This window comes from Mesitornis unicolor, unplaced genomic scaffold (assembly GCF_000695765.1).
Source record: "Mesitornis unicolor isolate BGI_N332 unplaced genomic scaffold, ASM69576v1 scaffold15571, whole genome shotgun sequence".
NCBI classification, from domain to species: Eukaryota; Metazoa; Chordata; class Aves; order Mesitornithiformes; family Mesitornithidae; genus Mesitornis; species Mesitornis unicolor.
The window spans coordinates 62,742-71,470 of record NW_010165954.1 but is presented as its reverse complement, the minus strand read 5'-3'; positions in this window follow the sequence as shown (position 1 = coordinate 71,470).

The window sequence follows — 8,729 nt, the reverse complement described above, 5'->3', positions numbered from 1 at the left end:
TGGACCCTGTGAGAAAAGTTGGAGTGATGGAGTATGTGATGATTAAGGTCAGTCTGTTCCCTTTGCATCAGTATGAATCTACACATAGGCAAGGAAGGTAGGTGGTACAAGATGCCATCTTTTCTATGAAAAGTACAAGATCCCAGTGACTTCCTACTTCCTGTGGAAGCCTTTGAAAAAGCAAGGCTGGTAGTCCTAATGAGTTATGTTTGTTTGTTTGTTTGTTTGTTTTCTGTCAAAATTCAAATTTGGATCATGACATTTCACTCCTTTTTCTCCTTTTCTCATTAAAATATCTTCTCTACTCTAACCTGCTGGCTGTAGTGCTGCTTTTAGACATCTGCCATGTTATATCATGAGAATACTGTACCTGTACAGAAGTATGTAAAATCGTTCTTTTCAAAGTACTCTTTTTTGGGTTAAAGAGACTGCAATGAGTGTGCTACCTTACTGTTGAGTAGTCTGAAGAAATGAGGCAGCTCTTCTAACACTCTAAAGACATTCTGGTTGGGTTTGTTTGTTTCTTTTTGTTTGGTTGTTTTTTTTGTTGTCCTAGTTGTTTCATTTTGTTTAAAAAAACAAAAAACAAAAACAAAAGCCAAAACCAAACAATAAAACCTCCTGAATGACTAAAGACTCCAACTTGTTTGATTTTACTGCTGCTTCTATTACAGGTAGGAATTAGTGCTGGCTATCTGAGGTACAAGGGAATTTGATTGGGCTGATCTGTTTTGGCATTGCTCACTGAGAGAACAGTAATTACAGAGTTACAGGTAGTGGCAGAACATTGCTGCACATAAATAATCACTACTTAAACATCTGTTCAACATATAGAGTCATTACAGTTCAATGTAAGAGCTGTTGACAGTAAGCTGAAGCTGTGTTTGGATCAGGTCCACACACTAAATTTATCAGCCATCAAAGATAAATGTATGAGCTTGTGACTTAGCATTATGATGTAGATTTGACTTCTCCAGCTTACTTTTGACTTAAATGTTTTTATTTTAAAATTTCTGATGACTCAGGGTTTAATCTGTTCTACAGCTATATTTGTCCTGCTAGTGATTATTCTGCTAGTGCTTTCATAGAGGTAATCCAGAAAGAACATCTGTTTCAAGTTTATAGTCTAAATCATGGAAGGATATTTGACCCTGTAAGTAGGGAAACAGCAGAATTTACCCAGGACAACAGCACAACAGGCCAAAATACTGTCAGTTTGGCATACTTGACTTTACCAACTCCATATTCTGCATGCAACAGCTACAGAAAAGCCAGGGCTATGAGAACTTAGCGCTGCTTTGGAAGAGGACAATAATCTTAAATTAGCCATGCATATATGCTTCTCTTCCTCTCACTCTCTCCTTCCTGAGAGAAATTCTATTTACAAACCTTTGCTTCTAACCCCTCAAAATCTTGCACAGGACTCCTACAACACAAAGTCAGATAAATGAGTTGTTTCAGTATAATGTTGGAGATGTGACTTTTCAGTAGTTGTATCAGTATTTCTCCAATGTAAATGAATTTGTCTCCTCTCTGATCCATGTGGTTTGCAATTCATGATGCCTGGTTTTAGGCAGAAAATACAGCAACTTGTAAGTGGCAGTTGATTCTGGTTTCTTCCCAAATGGCTGTTTGTGCTGGCTCTTGGTGAACTAAGTTCTGTGCAAAGCAATACCACTGCAGGCAATAAGGAGAGCTGCACAGATTATATGGGAATACTTTTCCTTCATGGAAGCCTAAGTCAAAATTCTGGGAAACTTGACATAGTTTCTGTGATATCACCCTCTTTTTGAGGATGTTTGTACCTCCCTGTGTAGAGTTAAGTGATCTCTGTAGAAAATATTTGTCCTTATGGTTCATAAAAATAGTCTGGAAGATCAAAATATTTTGAAAAATTTCAGTTAAGTATCAGATATCTTTGAGATGATCTGATTAAAGAATATTCTATCCCTCATTCTTAACACACCCATTTTAAATATCACAATTTGGATGTTACAAAATGCTACAATAACAGCAGGTCTATTTTTCAACATCAAAGGAGAAATGTCTCCAGCAAAGTGAGCTTATTCATGTTGTTAGCCAGGTGGCTTTGGTTATATGTGCAAAATAATCTTTTAAACAGAGAAAACAAGTTATTGCACTTCTGTAGTTCTTGCTTTATTATTTGCAAGAAAGATACCATCCTGGAAGATAGAGCTGATCTCTGACAAAGTAGCATGTTTTATTATGGCGTACCCTTTCCAAAATACTGCTCGAGCGCTGTTGGACTCCACACACAGAGGTTTGTCTTGAGAAGGAGTTGCTGTCAGTAGTTTCTATAACATGGTTCCTTACGCTTTTCCAAATACTGAAAACAGTTGTTTGGTGGTCTGTGGTAAGTTAATGAACAGAGGAGAAATTCTGATTCATCAGATGAAAACCTTGTAGCAGCCTCCTAAACTAATGCTCAGTAGCTCATTGGTAGATAGCAGCAAATAAGGAGTATCTTGACCATGGGCTATGTCTTCATCTTTATAGTGAGCAACCGTGGGAGGCCTCTGTTCATACACTTTTTGTTCAGCAGATGAAATATATGTTTAAACCCCTGTCATTCAGCTCATAAGCTCAAGGCCTGGAATAAAAGTAGAGTTATCATCCATGATATCTATAATCTGTGGACAGTAACACACTTGTACCTGTCTGTGAACATGTATGAATGTGCACTATGCCTGCTTTTTGTCCAGAGGTTTCGTGGTTTTGGTCACGCATCAGCATCTTGTCATCAAACGAGTCACAGGTTAGCAGTATGATTTTCATAGTGAACGAATTGTATCATTAATAGGAATTTTGCTTATAGAGGGCTGTTCAGTTTGGGTAATGGACTTAATTACCATTTGTGGAGAGAACTGTGTGGTCAATTTGTTGTATCCTTCTAGAATTTTAGAAAGTGAGATCAGTCTTTTTGCTAATATAAGGGAGGAAAAAAGTAGTAAAGGAAAAGCAAAGTATTTTTGTGGTCAAAACAGAATGCAGGATATTTCTTCCTGATGGTTAAGTATAAGGAAAATGTTACAAAGCACTAAAATAACAAACTACATCCTTAATCTTACTTATTACCTCTTCCTAGATCTCTTAACCTTCAAATGTCTATTACCACTTCTTTAAATAGGAAATTTGCAGATGTGAAGCTTATGGGATGAGAGAAATTGAAACTTCCTTAAGTGGGTGGTCAGTGGGCTACCCTGAACTATGGTGAGCAGTGACCAAGAATATTTGCCATGATTTGGATTGGTGTAAGGGTATAAAGCCAGGTTTTGCCTCATCTTTTATTTTCTATTTCCTGTCCCAAGAACTTCTAGTTATGAAAAGCACTTTCCTCTTTCTCCTCATAAGTTTTTTGCAGGACTTTGCAGTCATTTTCCAGTGAACCAAACAACAGATTTACGTGTCTCCTTTTGGAAATGCACTATGGTTCCATGACTCTTCTGTTAGAGGAATTTGATGAATTGCTACTTTTTTCCCTGTTTTTTTTTTTGTTTGGTTTTTCCTTACCATGGAGTGGGGTTTGCCCCCAGAAGAAAAGGTGATAATTGTTCCTACTCAATGTTATTGGCAGTGAGCTCATGTCCTCCAAATGCTGAGATTTCAAGGCACACTTATTTAATGCCATGTACTTGAAACATTTATTCTGTGACTTGTTAGCTGGCTGTTGCCCTTAAGTGCTTATCTGCAGATGGTTAATGTGACCCAGTAAAAGATAGAGCAAAAAATTTTATGGTTTTCTGCCTAGAATAGTTAGAAAGTTGAAGAGATTACTTTCCCATGTAATATACCCAGCCTGTTGATTGAGATGACTGAAAAGGTGACTCCATATGCCTGGAAGTTAGTGTTTCCCCTTCCTACAGTACCAGTCCAACATTTGCTAAGTTGGTTTCACCCTATTCAAAATGGGAGAAGATGCAAAAGCTTGAGGTAGATGGAACTAACCTCTTATGTACTTGGAGGACTTCGATTTAGCATAATAGTATAGGAGGCTCTTGAAATCATTATGTTTGGTTATTCTTGTGTCAACATCGTAGTGATTGGTTGGTTGGTTTTACCTGATTGCAAACTTTGTATAAAACTTGGATTTGCAGTTTAAATATCACTTTGAGTTATTGCTACTACAGAATTTGAATGGATAAACAGATGAACTATAGTTTGTTGGGTTTTTTTTCTCATGGTGTTTCCATGCTCTGGATCCATCTGGCCTTCTAAAGTTGAGACTATTAGATATTGAAGAATTCCTTAACCAGACAACAATAACCATCAACCCTGTTGGGCTGGAGCTGTTCCAGATTTTCTCTCTTTCCAAAAGCGCAGAGATCTTGTTTCTGCATTGCAAGGCTGTCTTCAGCTGGCTGTGACTCAGATACATGTCTTCTAGATGTCCTTGCAGGATACTGTGATGAAGCTGTCTTTCTGTCTCCCAGTGTTTAATAATGGAAAACGAAGGGAAGATAGCATCTTGTTTTGGCAACATATCATGTGCTCGAATTTCTAATTTTATTACAACTTACTGGCTAGAGTGTGGAAGAAAATGTCTGTAAAAAGCAAAGGTGTTTCTTTTCTGCTAGTAAAGTTGAAACCAGATGTGAAAAAGAGTTGATGGTAACACTGAATAGATTTGACTAACTAAAAACGTGTTAAATGACTTTTAATGGTGAGTCGGTATGAGAAGGTTTAATTCTTGTATAATTTATTTTCTATTTCCATGTTATTTTTGTGTGAACACCATTCATCAATGTTCAGAAACCCTCAATTTACTGTTTACAAAGTGTTTTTAGCAACACTGGAAATAACCAAAAGGGAATAATATGAACCCTTTCCTCTTTGGGAAGGGAAAGGGAGGAAAGTGTGACTATTATTTCACTTGTGATGCAGTACAACATTTCTTAAAATCTTAGGGATCTCTTTACTTAGTACCTTAAATATGTAATATAAAGAATTAAATTAATGTTAAATGAAGTGCAGTAAAGTCACTGTCAGATGAACTGGCAGTCATGTGTATGCATGTGAATGCTGCATGTGTTTAAAGTGTTACATATAAATAACTAAATAGAGGCGTTAGTCATATGAAAAGCTATCATATCCCCTTATTACTCTGTGTAGAACAGACCAGATCTGGTCTGGTACCAAAGTTAGTGCTCAGTTTTAAATACAGAGTTCAGCCTGCCAGGAAGAACAAAATCTCTCAGCACTTGGAAAGGAGCTCCCCAGTTTTACTGGTGTCTTGACATTTGTCTTCCATTCCCCAAACCCAAGAAACAAACAACTTCCCTCCCTGTCTTTGTGACGGATTATAGTTAAGAAAAGATTTGGCCTGCTTTATCCACACTTTCAGCTTGGCATAGGTAAATTCAGAAGGGATTGATCTGCAGAAGTATTCTGCAATTGCTTAGTGTCTCTAAAAGCCAGGCTTGCAGTAAACTATAAGCTAGACCGTACAGTGAGCTCTGCGCAGCTGGGCTTGATCTTCAGACTGAACCCCACAGAAATCAGAGGTCATCTTGATGCATTCAGATTCTAAGTGCAGGCTTATAGGTGGTCAAATACAAGAAGTATTCTCCAAACCTATTCCACAATGCTTTTGTCCAACAGATACCAGACACCTCACAGATTACAGAAAGATTTCATTGGTAATTGTTGCATTTACCTGTCTTTCTTGTTCATGGGTGTCCCTCTCGCAACCCCTCTGGTGATGAATCCTTTAAAATCACCCATGTCATTTGTAATGTGTATGTGTTACTGTAAATACACACAAAACCCCCAAAAGCCTTAATGGTAGACAAAGAAAAACAAATGCAGCATGTTGTGTTTAGGGGCAGTGCTGTCCATCAGAAAAACATGGCTATGGAGAAGACGAACCTGGAAAGCTACTGCAGAGCTATGGTGGCTGCAATTCAGAAGGGAGGAAAAAGGCATGAATGTTCTCAGCCAGTGAATGAAAATCTTCTCTTTCTGCATTTCAGACTGCATTTTTTTTTGTATTTGGTAGTTGATCTCCCAAGCAATGCATTGGGTGAAGCCTTCTAGCTTCCTTTATGCTGTTGTGATAGGTCATTTAACGTCCAAATGACACCAAGAAATCCTGAAGTGTGTTTGTGCACCTTTCACACCATCACTGTCATTTATGGATTCTGAAAAGAAAGGTTAATCTTTAGATTTTTGAATCACATCTCTAACTTTTAATGGTGTGTTGCAGCTGTTCCTCTTCAAGGTACTTTCTAGCTTAATTCAAAAAATATGTAGCGGGTAAATGTATTCCAGTATTCTGAGATTGTTGCTTGCTGAGCACATTGGATCTGTGATGTTTGGCTCTTCTGCAGAAACAATCCTTTTAAACTGAAAGCGGATTGAAACATAAGGCTAGTGTTTACTTTTGCTTTTATACTGGTACAAGGATTTACACCAACTCCTGCAAAATCAGTACAGGGAAGAAATTGTCTTGATTAATTTGCACAACAAAATAAAGATGTGATAGTGGCACGGTTGAGGTACCCTTGTTAATTGTAATCCAGCTGGTACAGGTAACACATGCTCAGGGTAGCGGATAGTGTAGGCGAGCAACAGGATGTGTATGCAAGGCTGCAGTGCTGTTGTGTGCTGTATGCTGGCTTCTGATGAAGGCTCTGTTGCTGCTGTGGTTACCTGCCTTAACTGTGTAAATGCTATTACAAGTGTGTCTGCCATGGGATCTCGCACTTTCATTTTTTTGTGCATGTGTGAACCTTTGAAGTCACAGCATCTTGAACTGAACGTATAAGAACTGGATGAAAGTGAAAAGCAAACGCTTGCTTATCTTGATGGTTTTTACTGGTGTGAAGTTTCCATGAGTGATGCTGTACAGAAGAGGGTATTGTCTTTTAAAGAATCAGCCACATCAGGCTTCTTTATACAGAATCAGAGGGTCTTTGTATGCCACAGAGTTCTGCTCTGCTGGATGTATGAGTATGACCCTAAGGGGGAGCAGGCTGAGGTGGGATTAAGGTTCACTGAATTGTCACTGATTAATTGGCATCTATCAGTCTTGGGAAGTTGCTCAGAAAGGATGCAATCAGAGCGGTTTTATAGGGGATGTCCTCTCTTCAGCCATTTCTGCAGTACCTCTGGCTATGGAAAGAGGAGGGAGGAGGAGGAGTTAGTGTAACAATGTTGTAATGGACCAGATCAGAGTTTGGGATTTGTAGTACAGCCTCTGGGTTTTGTGATACCAGTGCAATTTTATTCTCTTACTTTTTAAATCTTGTACATAAAATAAGAAATGTCTTATTTAAATAAAGTGTAAAGTATTGTCAAGATAAGACATTCCTAACTACTTGCTTTTGGGTATAGCTCTATGATACCATCTTTTATAAATGCTGGTTGCTTACATGGACAAGAAATAAATATTGTCTCTACTGTATAAACTAAAATTCAGCATATTTAAGTATTTTAATTATTCTGTTATTCTATTGCCTGCACCTCTAAAATAGAAGAACTGCAGCAATGTAGCCAACAGACATTTAATAAATGCATTTGTTTGAGCAACACTATGCTGGATATAGTCCACCAGAATAAAAGTGGTTTGGGGCTGCAGCATCTTGTCAAACACATTGTAAATGTTTTTGACAAGAAGCCCGGTCAAATCTAACCACCTCTGGACAGCCAATGTTAGAGTATTTCCCAGTGAGATATATCATCCTGTCCTGGACTGATAGCTTTGGGTAATCCACTAATCGAAGTGATTGCTTAAATGTTGCGGCCTATTTAGTTTTGCTCAGTCAGGATGACTTGCTGCTGCAGACTGATTTTAAAAAAAAAGAAAATACTGCAGCTGAATAAATGCATTTAGCTCCAGCTGTCTAGGGTCCAGGCTGGATTTACGGATGTCGTATCCTAATGCTGCATTGGTTTGTTAGAGACAGCTCCTGGGCTCTGTTGTTCCTCTGGCTTCTGGAATTTTTGCTGAGGAGTTCAAAAGAGAAGGTGACCTGAAGAAGGCAGCTTGGTGTTGGTTTTGTTCTGAAGGACACTGAAGTTTTAGCTTGTCCTTGTGACTGATAGGAGTAGCCTCTAGTCATAGACTGCTTGCCCTCCACATATACCTGTCTTGTGTTGCCACTGCCATTGCTAAACCCTAATGATGAGGTCAGACCGCTTCCCATGCTCTATAGAGACATGCAGTAGTCAAAGAACAATTGAGAAGTGTTTTCCTTTAGCTGTCAACATGATGATAGAGCAAAGTTGTTTTCTTTGCGCTCCTGAACTGCAAAAAAAAAATGTTGAAAGGACTGCTTGAAAGGACTGCTTGGAGCATGCTGTGGAGTGGAGGATTTCTGCTAAATAGAAGACTGTCTAATTATTGCTTGTTGAAACAGCGTTGCATCAGGATTGCCGATTTTGCCCTTATTTGGGGGTTTGTGGAGAAAATCAGGCACTGAGGCAATGCTTTAGGGTCCTAGTCTGCTTCCTGGCCTCTGTCTCCCATCAAGAGGACAGAGGGGGTGATGACCCCTGCACCTGAGATGGGCTGGTGTGCCTGCCCTGGGGAGAGCGAGAACCAGCCAGAGTGGAGGTTTAGTACCTCTGCCTGTACCTCAAGGTAGCTGGAGCCTGCACTTCCTCTTGTCTGAGGTTTTGGGTGGCTACATGCTTGTTTAATCCCTTCTGTGGTAGGCCAAGGAAGATTACTGCTTGGGCTCGCAAGTGGGAATGCCAAGAAACAAAAG